The sequence below is a fragment of the Nerophis lumbriciformis genome, linkage group LG22 (assembly GCF_033978685.3).
Source record: "Nerophis lumbriciformis linkage group LG22, RoL_Nlum_v2.1, whole genome shotgun sequence".
Taxonomy (NCBI): domain Eukaryota; kingdom Metazoa; phylum Chordata; class Actinopteri; order Syngnathiformes; family Syngnathidae; genus Nerophis; species Nerophis lumbriciformis.
In genome coordinates this window covers 33,129,959-33,145,245 of record NC_084569.2, presented here as the reverse complement: position 1 = coordinate 33,145,245, position 15,287 = coordinate 33,129,959, and the positions used below count along the sequence as shown (strand labels likewise).

At 42.9% G+C, this 15,287-nt stretch overlaps 1 protein-coding gene across 1 annotated transcript in view; it reads left to right on the top strand.

The window, feature by feature from the left end:
- The first annotated feature begins 4,705 nt into the window (after window positions 1-4,705).
- Window positions 4,706-15,287, top strand: part of LOC133615262 (cyclin-dependent kinase 5 activator 1-like) — an 18,351-nt gene continuing 7,769 nt past the window's right edge. The window contains exon 1 of the mRNA XM_061973729.2: window positions 4,706-5,085. The gene's annotated coding sequence lies outside the window, so the exon portion shown is untranslated. The remainder of the gene's footprint in view (window positions 5,086-15,287) is intronic.

Sequence of the window (15,287 nt, the reverse complement as noted above, 5' to 3'; positions counted from 1 at the left end):
AACTTGGCTTCTGAGAGTTTCAAAATGTAATGAATAAAATGCTAAAGTTGTTGATAAACAAGCAATTATTTTAATAATTAAATATGGTCATTTTAAATGAATTATTATGATAGTTTAAAATCAATTATTTCAAATATGTTTATTTTAATGTATAATTCTATGGCTGGATGTAATAAGGAGTCACGAAAAAATACAAATAAAAATACAATTAATTTTGATGTTTTTAGCAAAATATAGTAAAAATGTATTTAGTTTTTTTTTTTTATTTTTTATTAATAAATATATGTATTTTTAGGTAAAATAAACATAATAATACAATTTATCTCTAGTCTGGATGATTTAGTTCTTGTCACCCTGTTGTCCTCCCGTCATGAAAAAAGGCTGTCCTCACTCAGGTCCGCATGGAACTGGAGGGGGCGTGGCTTCCAGTTCCGCTGAAAATCGGGAGATTTTCGGGAGAATATTTGTCCCGGGAGGCGCTGAATTTCGGGAGTCTCCCGGCAAATTCGGGAGGGTTGGCAAGTATGCATTATCACCCCTACCGATGCACCGATTGCATTGAGGTGGGTAAGCTCAACGTTATAGTCCGGAAAACACAGTAAACAAAACGTCGGCGGAATGCGATGATCGGTAAAAATTAATCGATAAAAAAACATAAACGCTTCCTTCCGGGATTTCGCGTTCTTTTTGATTTCAATGCGTAAAAAGACACAAAAAGTGCGTTAACGCCAGCGCTTATCTCTTATGTTTGACTGCCATCTACTAGTCACACTTATAATTACACCCTGTACCCAAAAAAAAAAATAGCGTATCATCCCGGAAGAGTTGGTACTGCAGGGAATTCCGGGTATTTGTTCCGTTGTGTTTTGTTTTTTTTGATTGATTGATTTAATCTTTTATTAGTAGATTGCACAGTACAGTACATATTCCGTACAATTGACCACTAAATGGTAACACCGGAATAAGTTTTTCAACTTGTTTAAGTCGGGATCCACTTAAGTTTGGTGATTTGGTAAAATTGTAAACAGCTAAAATGATGTACAAAGCAAACTATAACCTGCTACCAAAGAATGTACAACAATTCTTCTCAACTAAAGAGGAGAAATATAACCTTAGAGGAAAAAATTATTTAAAACATATATACGCACGTACAACACTTAGAACTTTTAGCATATCAGTATGTGGAATTAAATTATAGAATGGATTAAGTAAAGAAGTTAAACATTGTACTCATATGATCCAGTTTAAGAGGTTGTTCAAAATAATAGTGCTTACAAAGTACAAAGAAGAAGAATTATGAGAAACACTTCCAACCTTATTGAAAATAAGACTAGACTAGACTTCCTTTTTATTGTCATTCAAATTTGAACTTTACAGCACAGATAAGAACGGAATTTTGTTACATAAGCTCATGGTAGTGCAGGTTAAAAAAGCAATACGGTGCATATATAAATAAATATATATATATAAATAATATATAAATATATATATAAAATAAATACATATATATAAATATATATAAATAAATAAATAGATTACGGTATATATATATATATTGCACTTTTTCACATGCATCCACGTTTATGAATGTATGTTATATTGATATTCTTCATCTCAGTATGTTAATAATGACTGAATTAATGAATTACATATTACAAAACTGTTGTGTATACTAATTCATAGATGTTATTTTATCATATAAAAAGGTCAGTAAATGATTCTACATATTTGTAAACGCTCTGAAGTGGGAAAGGGGTAGGATTAAATAAGCTTTGCTTCTTCCTACTCCATTTCGGGCATGATGTAAAATGAAATGATATGAAATTGTGTGATGTATTATGCTGTAAGTGTGTTCATGTTCGAAATAAACTAAAGAAAGAAAGAAATAATTGATTCATGATACATATATATTCTATCATCATAATACAGTCATCACACAAGATAATCATCAGAGTCTATACATAGAATTTTTTACATTATTTACAATCCGGGGTGTGGGACATGGGGGGGGGGGGGTTAGGTTTGGTTGATATCAACACTTCAGTCATCAACAATTGCATCATCAGAGAAATGGACATTGGAACAGTGTAGGACTGACTTGGTAGGATATGTACAGCAAGTAGTGGACATAGAGAAAGAGATCAGAAAGCATAAGAATAAGTATCTAAATTGGATTATTTACATTTGATTATTTACAATCCGGGTAGGGTGTTAGTTTAGGGTTGAAGTTGCCTGGAGGTGTTCTTTTAGTGCGGTTTTGAAGGAGGATAGAGATGCCCTTTCTTTTACACCTGTTGGGAGTGCATTCCATATTGATGTGGCATAGAAAGAGAATGAGTTAAGACCTTCGTTAGATCGGAATCTGGGTTTAACGTGGTTAGTGGAGCTCCCCCTGGTGTTGTGGTTACGGCGGTCATTTACGTTAAGGAAGTAGTTTGACATGTACTTCGGTATCAGGGAGGTGTAGCGGATTTTATAGACCAGGCTCAGTGCAAGTTGTTTTACTCTGTCCTCCACCCTGAGCCAGCCCACTTTGGAGAAGTGGGTAGGAGTGAGGTGTGATCTGGGGTGGAGGTCTAGAAGTAATCTGACTAGCTTGTTCTGGGATGTTTGGAGTCTAGATTTGAGGGTTTTGAGTTTAGTTTTTTTAATGATTTCTGCTGGTGGTGTGCCTCTGCATTTTTTCAACGCAAGAAATGTGCCTTGGCTCAAAAAAGGTTGAAAAACACTGCTTTAGGGGACCTGTTTTTTTTGTCCCCTTACAGTCCCTAAAGGTGACTGTGTAAACAGAGCGATGTCCCCATCAAGTAGGCATTGCCAGAACACACACACACACACACACACACACACACACACACACACACACACACACACACACACATATATGTATATACAAACCCCGTTTCCATATGAGTTGGGAAATTGTGTTAGATGTAAATATAAACGGAATACAATGATTTGAAAATCATTTTCAACCCATATTCTTTTGAATATGCTACAAAGACAACATATTTGATGTTCAAACTGATAAACTTTTTTTTTTTTGCAAATAATCATTAACTTGACTTAATTTGATGCCAGCAACACGTGACAAAGAAGTTGGGAAAGGTGGCAATAAATACTGATAAAGTTGAGGAATGCTCATCAAACACTTATTTGGAACATCCCACAGGTGTGCAGGCAAATTGGGAACAGGTGGGTGACATGATTGGGTATAAAAATAGATTCCATGAAATGCTCAGTCATTCACAAACAAGGATGGGGCGAGGGTCACCACTTTGTCAACAAATGCGTGAGCAAATTGTTGAACCGTTTAAGAACAACGTTTCTCAACCAGCTATTGCAAGGAATTTAGGGATTTCACCATCCACGGTCCGTAATATCATCAAAGGGTTCAGAGAATCTGGAGAAATCACTGCACGTAAGCAGCTAAGCCCGTGACCTTCGATCCCTCAGGCTGTACTGCATCAACAAGCGACATCAGTGTGTAAAGGATATCACCACATGGGCTCAGGAACATTTCAGAAACCCACTGTCAGTAACTACAGTTGGTCGCTACATCTGTAAGTGCAAGTTAAAACTCTCCTATGCAAGGCGAAAACCGTTTATCAACAACACCCAGAAACGCATTCGGCTTCGCTGGGCCTGAGCTCATCTAAGATGGACTGATACAAAGTGGAAAAGTGTTCTGTGGTCTGACGAGTCCACATTTCAAATTGTTTTTGGAAACTGTGGACGTCGTGTCCTCCGGAGCAAAGAAGAAAAGAACCATTCGGATTGTTAGAGGCGCAAAGTGTAAAAGCCAGCATCTGTGATGGTATGGGGGTGTATTAGTGCCCAAGACATGGGTAACTTACACATCTGTGAAGGTGCCATTAATGTTGAAAGGTACATACAGGTTTTGGAGCAACATATGATGCCATCCAAGCAACGTTACCATGGAGGCCCCTGCTTATTTCAGCAAGACAATGCCAAGCCACGTGTTACATCAACGTGGCTTCATAGTAAAAGAGTGCGGGTACTAGACTGGCCTGCCTGTAGTCCAGACCTGTCTCCCATTGAAAATGTGTGGCGCATTATGAAGCCTAAAATACCACAACGGAGACCCCCGGACTGTTGAACAACTTAAGCTGTACATCAAGCAAGAATGGGAAAGAATTCCACCTGAGAAGCTTAAAAAATGTGTCTCCTCTGTTCCCAAACGTTTACTGAGTGTTGTTAAAAGGCACTATGGCACGTGTTGCAGCCATGAAATTCTAAGTTAATTATTGTTTGCAAAAAGTTTATGAGTTTGAACATCAAATATCTTGTCTTTGTAGTGCATTCAATTGAATATGGGTTGAAAATGATTTGCAAATCATTGTATTCCGTTTATATTTACATCTAACACAATTTCCCAACTCATATGGAAACGGGGTTTGCATAAAGCTGGAAGTGGATTGGTCCACACAGATGTACAACAACCCTTCCCTTCCTCACACGCATCTGCTCGGCCGGGGGTCAGCACCACGGACAGCGGCAGGGTTCCGATTGGCCGGAGCCAGCAGAGGTCCAACTGCGCGCGACGCAGCGGCGGCAGCATCCTCCCGCCAGCCAATCAGGAGGCGCCTTTCCCTCCCTGCATCCAACCCGAATAACTGTAGACACCCGCATCACGATCATCACCTCTCTCTCCTCTTTCTCGCAGCTTTGCGTTCGCCAAGTGTATAAGCCCCCCGTCTCTATTTTTGGACGCCAGTGGCCATTTTTCTCCCCGCTTTTCTTTGTGTTTTTTTTTTTTTTTTTGACCGCGATTGTGTGGGTATAGATGTTTTTTTGGGGGGGGAATGGAAGATACCTTCCTGCTGCACGCCTCGCCTTTTCCGACCGCGTTTCAATCCCCCATGAAACCCGTTTTTGAAATGAAGATCGGGAGGAAGCTTTAGCCCGCAGCGGGGGGGTTGGTGGTAGTGCTGGGGTGGGGGGGGGATCCGGATTGCGTTCGGGGGCCTGTGCACGGACCGGAGCTGCGTGGAAAACCGATTTGACCGCGTTTTCCTTCTCTGCGATGCACGGACCCTGCAAGGAGAGCTGATTAGTTGCCAGGTAGGAAAAAGGTTGCATTTTGCAAAAAAAAAAAAGAAAAAAAAGAGCTTTTTGAAAAAAAAAAAAAATATATATATATATATATATACATAACAACATACACCCACCAGGTTATATTCGTGCATATTTTTGCCAGTACAATCAAATATGTGTGGCTATTTAAAGCACACGTACGTACAAATGTGCAGCTTTCTGAGGATGCCTTGTGTTTGGGAGAAAAAAAAAAAAAAAGAAAAAAAAAAGATGGTGGGCTTCCATTTTGAAGCTAAGATGGACGCTTGCGCACATTTCTCTCTCTGGGCCCGTCTTGGCTCTTATATAACACTGATGAGCACTGCGGGTCTTATATGGGCTGCAGCCATTAGCATAGAGGTGTTGCAGGTGCAGGATTCATGCCGGGCAAACAGGGGGGGGAAATCATCATGTGAAGGAATGCCAGCCAAATATGAACAGGTGCTATCTCGATTAAAACCTGCAAGATGTCAATCAGAACTGGAAATGAGAGGCGGGAGTGACACAGGGCAGAGATAATAGGATGCATTGTTTTCTGCACATGTGCTAGGGCTGGGAGTCTTTGGGCGCCGCACGATTCGAGTCGATTGTTAAGGGTAACGAGTTGATTCTTAAGGATTACGATTTGATACATAAGGGTAACGAGTCGATTCTTAAGGGTAACAAGTCGATTCTTAAGGGTTACGATTCGATACTTAAGGGTAACGAGTCGATTCTTAAGGGTTAGGATTTGATACATAAGGGTAACGAGTCAATTCTAAAGGGTAACGAGTCGATTCTTAAGGGTTACGATTTGATTCTTAAGGGAAACGAGTTCAATAAATTTAATCAATCAATGTTTATTTTCTATAGCCCTAAATCACAAGTGTCTCAAAGGGCTGCACAAGCCACAACGACATCGAGTTGATTCTTAAGGGATACGATTCGATTCTTAAGGGTAACGAGTAGATTTTTAAGGGTTACGATTAGATTCTTAAGGGAAACGAGTCGATTCTTAAGGGTTACGATTTGATACATGAGGGTAACGAGTCGATTCTTAAGGGTTACGATTTGATACATAAGGGTAATAAGTCGATTCTTAAGGGTAACGAGTCGATTCTTAAGGGTTACGATTCGATTCTTGAGGGAAACGAGTCGATTCTTAAGGGTTACGATTTGATACATAAGGGTAACGAGTCGATTCTTAAGGGTTACGATTTGATACATAAGGGTTATGATTTGATACATAAGGGTAACAAGTCGATTCTTAAGGGTTACGATTCGATTCTTAAGGGTTACGATTCGATTCTTAAGGGTTACGATCTGATACATAAGGGTAACAAGTCTATTCTTAAGGATAACGAGTCGATTCTTAAAGGTTGCGATTAGATTCTTAAGGGTAAGAGTCGATTCTTAAGGGTCACGAGTCGATTCTTAAGGGTTACGATTCGATTCTTAAGGGTTACGATTCGATTCTTAAGGAAAACAAGTCGATTCTTAAGGGTCACAAGTCGATTCTTAAGGGCTACAATCTGATACATAAGGGTAACGAGTCGATTCTTAAGGGTTACGATTTGATACATAAGGGTAACAAGTCGATTCTTAAGGGTAACGAGTCGATTCTTAAGGGTTCCGATTTGATACATAAGGGTAACGAACCGATTCTTAAGGGTAACGAGTCGATTCTTAAGGGTTACGATTCGATTGTTAAGGGTAACGAGTCGATTCTTAAGGGTTACGATTTGATACATAAGGGTAACGAGTTGGTTCTAAAGGGTAACGAGTCGATTCTTAAATCAAATCAAATCAAATCAACTTTATTTATAAAGCACATTTAAAATTTACCACAGGGGTAGCCAAAGTGCTGTACAATGAGCAGGTTAAAAGATAAAACGAGTACCGAGCAAACACAACACAACACAAACAGAACATGATAAAAAATAAATAATTAAAATAGAATTAATAAAAACATAAAAACATAAAAACAGGATCACAGCAGGTGTATTATGGGGCGCCATTGCAGGATGGATATCACTCAGTGTTAAAAGCCATGGAATAAAAGTATGTTTTTAAGAGAGATTTAAAAACAGGAAGAGAGGAGGCTTGTCTAACACTCAGGGGTAGGTCGTTCCAGAGCTTGGGAGCAGCAACGGCGAAAGCTCTGTTAAGGGTTATGATTCGATTCTTGAGGGTAACGAGTCGATTCTTAAGGGGTACGATTCGATTCTTAAGGGTAACGAGTCGATTCTTGAGGGTTACGATTCGATTCTCAAGGGTTACGATTTGATACATAAGGGTAACGAGTCGATTCTTAAGGGTAACGAGTCGATTCTTAAGGGTAACAAGTCGATTCAGAATCAATACTTTAAGGCAGACCTGGCCAAATTAAGGCCAGATTAATCTTTTCAATCTGGCCCGCCGGACATTCCCAAACATTTTTCTTTTCGATCTTTAAGATGGAAACTGTAGCTGCCATTATGTGATGTTTTCAAATGATCGTAAGTTATGAACAGGCCTGGGCAATTATTTTATATTAATTTAGAGAGAAAAAGTGTGTCTGGGGGCCCAGTATATCTATTTTTAGGAACACTAATACAAAAAGTTTTTAGCAAAAATGCTAAAAACGTCATGACAGACCACCTTAAAAAACTGAATGGCATTTAATTTTTTTTTTTTACTGAATGAGACAACCAGAATGTACATGAAAATAAAGAATGTGGGATTTACAATATTAACTATGATGGATAAAACACTGAATATTGACAACATATGAACGTCACACCCCTTCTCTATCGACATATTTTACAACCAACAAACACAGCAAAATATGAACGTGAAAGGTAAAAAAAAAACATCTACAATCTGATATATCTGATATATCACTAAACTTTAGAACTTTGTTGTAATAATCTCCGTCGTGTCTGTCCCTGACACCCGCATTTCAGGCTGGTTGTCTGGAAACGCTCTGTGGAAACGCTCCCCACCCACACTGCCTGGTGCTTGGTCTGAGCTGCTGAGACTTAGATGACCATAGTAACTAATTAGATGACCATAGTAACTAATTAGATGTCCATAGTAACTAATTAGATGACCATAGTAACTAGTATATCATGCAAAAGCACAGATTCCAACCATTGAAATACTTTGTATAGTTCAAGAGCAAACCTGGGCAAGTTAAGGCCCGGGGGCCACATGCGGCCCGTTAAGCTTTTCAATCTGGCCCGCCGGTCATTCCCAAATATTTTGTTTAGCTCTTTAAGATGGAAAGTGTATCTGCCATTATGATGTGCAGTGATGTTTTCACAGTACCGTAAGTCTTGAACAGGCCTGGGCAATTATTATGACTCGGGTGTCAGGAAGTGTTGGTGACGGACCCCAAGATGCAGTGATGGCAGGCTTGATGCAGGAAAATGTCCAAACTGTAGGGGAAACACAAACCAGGAACCAGAAAAACAGGTTACAGCACACAGGAACCAGGAAACAGGCAAACTGGAAACAGCAAACAGGAACCAGGAACTAGGAGACAACATACTGTAAACAGCTATCAATACTCCAGCTCTGACTGGAGGGTGAGGCAGGTATGTATAGTAGCCTGATTGGCAATTGCCACCAGGTGTGCCAGACTGCTAATCAGGGACAGGTGAGGGAAAGAAGTGCTCAGGGAGACGTGCAGGGACCGGAACCAAAATAAGAGTGCTGACAGGAAATAAAACAAACACAGAGGAAAAACCAAAACATAACTAAACTGTCAGTCAGTCACAAGCCTGACATCAGGGGCCAAATTTAGAGAAAAAAATGTGTCTATAATGTGTATATTTTTAGGAACACTAATACAAAACCTCACAATAATGTCTGATTGAACGCTAAAAATGTTATGACAGACTGACTTAAAAAATGAAATGGAATTTTAAATTTTTTTACTGAATGAGACACCCAGAATGTACATGAAAATAAAGAATGTGGGATTTTACAATATTAACTATGAAGGATAAAACACTGAATATTGACAACACATGAACGTCACATCCCCTCTCTATCCACATATTCTACAAATCAACAAAAATGCAACAAACAGTGAAATATGAACGCGAAAGGTAAAAAAAAAAAAACCTACAATCTGATATATCTGATACATCACAACATTTTTGATTGTAAAAATCTCCTTCCGTGTCTGTCCCTGACACCCACATTTCAGAAACACTCTGTGGAAACGCTCCCCACCCACACTGCTTGGTGCCTGGTCTGAGCTGCTGTGACGTAGATGACCATAGTAACTAATTAGATGATCATAGTAACTAATTAGATGACCATAGTAACTAATTAGATGACCATAGACACCAATTATATGACCATAGTAACTAATTAAATGACTATAGTAACCAATTAGATGACCATAGTAACTAATTAGATGACCATAGTAACTAATTAGATGACCATAGTAACCAATTAGATGACCATAGTAACCAATTAGATGACCATAGTAACTAATTAGATGACCATAGTAACCAATTAGATGACCATATTAACTAATTAGATGACCATAGTAACTAATTAGATGACCATAGTAACTAATTAGATGACCATAGTAACTAGTATATCATGCAAAAGCACAGATTCCAACCATTGAAATACTTTGTATAGTTCAAGGCCAGACCTGGGCAAATTAAGGCCTGGGGGCCTCAATTTGTCTGACATTCCCAAATAATTTTTTTAGCTCTTTAAGATGGAAAGTGTAGCTGCCATTATGATGTGCAGTGATGTTTTCTAATGACCGTAAGTCTTGAACAGGCCTGGGCAGTTATTTTGACTCAAATTTAGAGAAAAAATGTGTCTGGAGGCTGGTGTATCTATTTTTAGGAACACTAATACAAAACCTCACAATAATGTCTGATTGAAAGCTAAAAACGTTATGACAGACCGCCTTAAAAAACGGAATGGAATTAAAAATATTTTTACTGAATGAGACACCTAGATTGTACATGAAAATAAAGAATGTGGGATTTACAGTATTAACTACGAAGGATAAAACACTGAATATTGACAACACATGAACGTCACATATATCGACATATTTTACAATCAACAAAAATGCAACAAACAGTGAAATATGAATGCGAAGTGTAAAAAAAAGGCAACTTACAATCTGATACATCTGATATATCACCAAGCTTTAGAACTTTGTTGTAAAAATCTCCTTCACGTCTGTCCCTGATACCCACATTTCAGGCTGGCCACTCTGGAAACACTCTGTGGAAACACTCCCCACCCACACTGCTTGGTGCCTGGTCTGAGCTGCTGAGACTTAGATGACCATAGTAACTAATTAGATGACCATAGTAACTAATTAGATGACCATAGTAACTAATTAGATGATCATAGTAACTAATTAGATGACCATAGTAACTAATTAGATGATCATAGTAACTAATTAGATGACCATAGTAACTAGTATATCATGCAAAAGCGCAAATTCCAACCATTGAAATACTTTGTTTAGTTCAAGGCCAGACCTGGACAAATTAAGGCCTGGGGGCCTCAATTTGTCTGACCCGCCGGACATTCCCAAATCCTTTTTTTAGCTCTTTAAGATGGAAAGTGTAGCTGTAATTATGATGTGCAGTGATGTTTTCTAAAGACTGTCAGTCTTCAACAGCCCTGGGCAGTTATTTTGACTCGGGGGGCCAAATTTAGAGAAAAAAAAATGTGTCTGGGGTCCGGTGTATCTATTTTTAGGAACACTAATACAAAACCTCACAATAATGTCTGATTGAACGCGAAAAACGTTATGACAGACCGCCTGAAAAAACGGAATGGAATTTTAAATATTTTTTTACTGAATGAGACACCCAGAATGTACATGAAAATAAAGAATGTGGGATTTACAATAGCATGTGTGATGGTATGGGGGTGTATTAGTGCCCAAGATATGGGTAACTTACACATCTGTGAAGGCGCCATTAATGCTGAAAGGTACATACAGGTTTTGGAGCAACATATGTTGCCATCCAAGCAATGTTACCATGGACGCCCCTGCTTATTTCAGCAAGACAATGCCAAGCCACGTGTTACATCAACGTGGCTTCATAGTAAAAGAGTGCGGGTACTAGACTGGCCTGCCTGTAGTCCAGACCTGTCTCCCATTGAAAATGTGTGGCGCATTATGAAGCCTAAAATACCACAACGGAGACCCCCGGACTGTTGAACAACTTAAGCTGTACATCAAGCAAGAATGGGAAAGAATTCCACCTGAGATGCTTCAAAAATGTGTCTCCTCAGTTCCCAAATGTTTACTGAGTGTTGTTAAAAGGAAAGGAACCACTTGTGGCCCCGTGGGCACTTAATTTGCCCAGGTCTGGCCTTGAACTATACAAAGTATTTCAATGGTTGTAATTTGCGCTTTTGCATGATATACTAGTTACTATGATCATCTAATTAGTTACTATGGTCATCTAATTAGTTACTATGGTCATCTAAGTCACAGCAGCTCAGACCAGGCACCAAGCAGTGTGGGTGGGGAGCGTTTCCACAGAGTGTTTCTAGAGCGGACAGCCTGAAATGTGGGTGTCAGAGACCGACGTGAAGGAGATTTTTACAACAAAGTTCTAAAGCTTAGTGATGTATCAGATATATCAGATTGTAAGTTTTTTTTTTTTTTACCCTTCGCATTCATATTTCGCTGTGTTTGTTGCATTTTTGTTGATTGTAAAATATGTCGATATATGTGACGTTCATGTGTTGTCAATATTCAATGTTTTATCCTTCATAGTTAATATTGTAAATCCCACATTCTTTATTTTCATGTACATTCTGGGTGACTCATTCAGTAAAAAAAATGTAAAATTCTATTCCATTTTTAATGCGGCCCATCCATCCATCCATCCATCTTCTTCCGCTTATCCGAGGTCGGGTCGCGGGGGCAGCAGCTTAAGCAGGGAAGCCCAGACTTCCCTCTCCCCAGCCACTTCGTCCAGCTCTTCCTGTGGGACCCCGAGGCGTTCCCAGGCCAGCCGGGAGACATAGTCTTCCCAACGTGTCCTGGGTCTTCCCCGCGGCCTCCTACCGGTGGGACGTGCCCTAAACACCTCCCTAGGGAGGCGTTCGGGTGGCATCCTGACCAGATGCCCGAAACCACCTCATCTGGCTCCTCTCGATGTGGAGGAGCAGCGGCTTTACTTTGAGCTCCTCCCGGATGGCAGAGCTTCTCACCCTATCTCTAAGGGAGAGCCCCGCCACCCGGCGGAGGAAACTAATTTCGGCCGCTTGTACCCGTGATCTTGTCCTTTCGGTCATAACCCAAAGCTCATGACCATAGGTGAGGATGGGAACGTAGATCGACCGGTAAATTGAGAGCTTTGCCTTCCGGCTCAGCTCCTTCTTCACCACAACGGATCGATACAGCGTCCGCATTACTGAAGACGCCGCACCGATCCGCCTGTCGATCTCACGATCCACTCTTCCCCCACTCGTGAACAAGACTCCGAGGTACTTGAACTCCTCCACTTGGGGCAAGATCTCCTCCCCAACCCGGAGATGGCACTCCACCCTTTTCCGGGCGAGAACCATGGACTCGGACTTGGAGGTGCTGATTCTCATCCCAGTCGCTTCACACTCAGCTGCGAACCGATCCAGTGAGAGCTGAAGATCCTGGCCAGATGAAGCCATCAGGACCACATCATCTGCAAAAAGCAGAGACCTAATCCTGCAGCCACCAAACCAGATCCCCTCAACGCCTTGACTGCGCCTAGAAATTCTGTCCATAAAAGTTATGAACAGAATCGGTGACAAAGGGCAGCCTTGGCGGAGTCCAACCCTCACTGGAAACATGTCCGACTTACTACCGGCAATGCGGACCAAGCTCTGGCACTGATCATACAGGGAGCGGACTGCCACAATCAGACAGTCCGATACCCCGTACTCTCTGAGCACTCCCCACAGGACTTCCCGAGGGACACGGTCGAATGCCTTCTCCAAGTCCACAAAACACATGTAGACTGGTTGGGCAAACTCCCATGCACCCTCAAGGACCCTGCCGAGAGTATAGAGCTGGTCCACAGTTCCACGACCAGGACGAAAACCACACTGTTCCTCCTGAATCCGAGGTTCGACTATCCGGCGTAGCCTCCTCTCCAGTACACCTGAATAGACCTTACCGGGAAGGCTGAGGAGTGTGATCCCACGATAGTTAGAACACACCCTCCGGTTCCCCTTCTTAAAGAGAGGAACCACCACCCCGGTCTGCCAATCCAGAGGTACCGCCCCCGATGTCCACGCGATGCTGCAGAGTCTTGTCAACCAAGACAGCCCCACAGCATCCAGAGCCTTAAGGAACTCCGGGCGGATCTCATCTACCTTTTTAACTACCTCAGCAACCTCAGCCCCAGAAATAGGAGAGCCCACCACAGACTCCCCAGGCACTGCTTCCTCATAGGAAGACGTGTTGGTGGGATTGAGGAGATCTTCGAAGTATTCCCTCCACCGATCCACAACATCCGCAGTCGAGGTCAGCAGAACACCATCCTCACCATACACGGTGTTGATAGTGCACTGCTTCCCCTTCCTGAGGCGGCGGATGGTGGACCAGAATTGCTTCGAAGCCGTCCGGAAGTCGTTTTCCATGGCCTCACCGAACTCCTCCCATGTCCGAGTTTTTGCCTCTGCGACCGCTGAAGCCGCACACCGCTTGGCCTGTCGGTACTTGTCCGCTGCCTCAGGAGTCCTATGAGCCAAAAGAACCCGATAGGACTCCTTCTTCAGCTTGACGGCATCCCTCACCGCCGGTGTCCACCAACGGGTTCTAGGATTACCGCCACGACAAGCACCAACTACCTTGCGGCCACAGCTCCAATCAGCCGCCTCGACAATAGAGGCGCGGAACATGGCCAATTCGGACTCAATGTCCAGCACCTCCCTCGTGACATGTTCAAAGTTCTTCCGGAGGTGGGAATTGAAACTCTCTCTGACAGGAGACTCTGCCAGACATTCCCAGCAAACCCTCACAATGCGTTTGGGCCTGCCAGGTCTGTCCGGCATCCTCCCCCACCATCGCAGCCAACTCACCACCAGGTGGTGATCGGTGGAAAGCTCCGCCCCTCTCTTCACCCGAGTGTCCAAAACATGAGGGCGCAAATCCGATGACACAACTACAAAGTCGATCATGGAACTGCGGCCTAGGGTGTCCTGGTGCCAAGTGCACATATGGACACCCTTATGTTTGAACATGGTGTTTGTTATTGACAATCTGTGACGAGCACAAAAGTCCAATAACAAAACACCACTCGGATTCAGATCCGGGCGGCCATTCTTCCCAATCACGCCTCTCCAGGTTTCACTGTCGCTGCCAACATGAGCATTGAAGTCTCCCAGTAGAACGAGGGAATCACCCGGGGGCGCACTCTCAAGTACTCCCTTGAGTGAATCCAAAAAGGGTGGGTACTCTGAGCTGCGGTTTGGCGCATAAGCGCAAACCACAGTCAGGACCCGTTCCCCCACCCGAAGGCGGAGGGAAGCTACCCTCTCGTCCACCGGGTTGAACTCCAATGTGCAGGCTCTGAGCCGGGGGGAAACAAGAATTTCCACCCCAGCCCGTCGCCTCTCACTGCCGGCAACGCCAGAGTGGAAGAGAGTCCAGCCCCTCTCGAGAGAACTGGTTCCAGAGCCCTTGCTGTGCGTCGAAGTGAGTCCGACTATATCTAGCCGGAACTTCTCCACCTCGCGCACTAGCTCAGGCTCCTTCCCCCCCAGCGAGGTGACGTTCCACGTCCCAAGAGCTAGCTTCTGTAGCCGAGGATCGGACCGCCAAGTGCCCTGCCTTCGGCTGCCGCCCAGCTCACATCGCACCCGACCTCTATGACCCCTGCTATGGGTGGTGAGCCCATTGGAGGGGGGACCCACGTTGCCTCTTCGGGCTGTGCCCGGCCGGGCCCCATGGGGGCAGGCCCGGCCACCAGGCGCTCGCCATCGTGCCCCACCTCCGGGCCTGGCTCCAGAGGGGGGCCCCGGTGACCCGCGTCCGGGCGAGGGAAATCTGGGTTCCTTGTCAGTGTTCCTCATAGAGATCTTCGAGCTGCTCTTTGTCTGATCCCTCACCTAGGACCAGTTTGCCTTGGGAGACCCTACCAGGGGGCATAAAGCCCCCGGACAACATAGCTCCTAGGATCATTGGGACACGTTAATGCGGCCCGTTAAGCTTAATAATATTGGGGGTTTTTTAC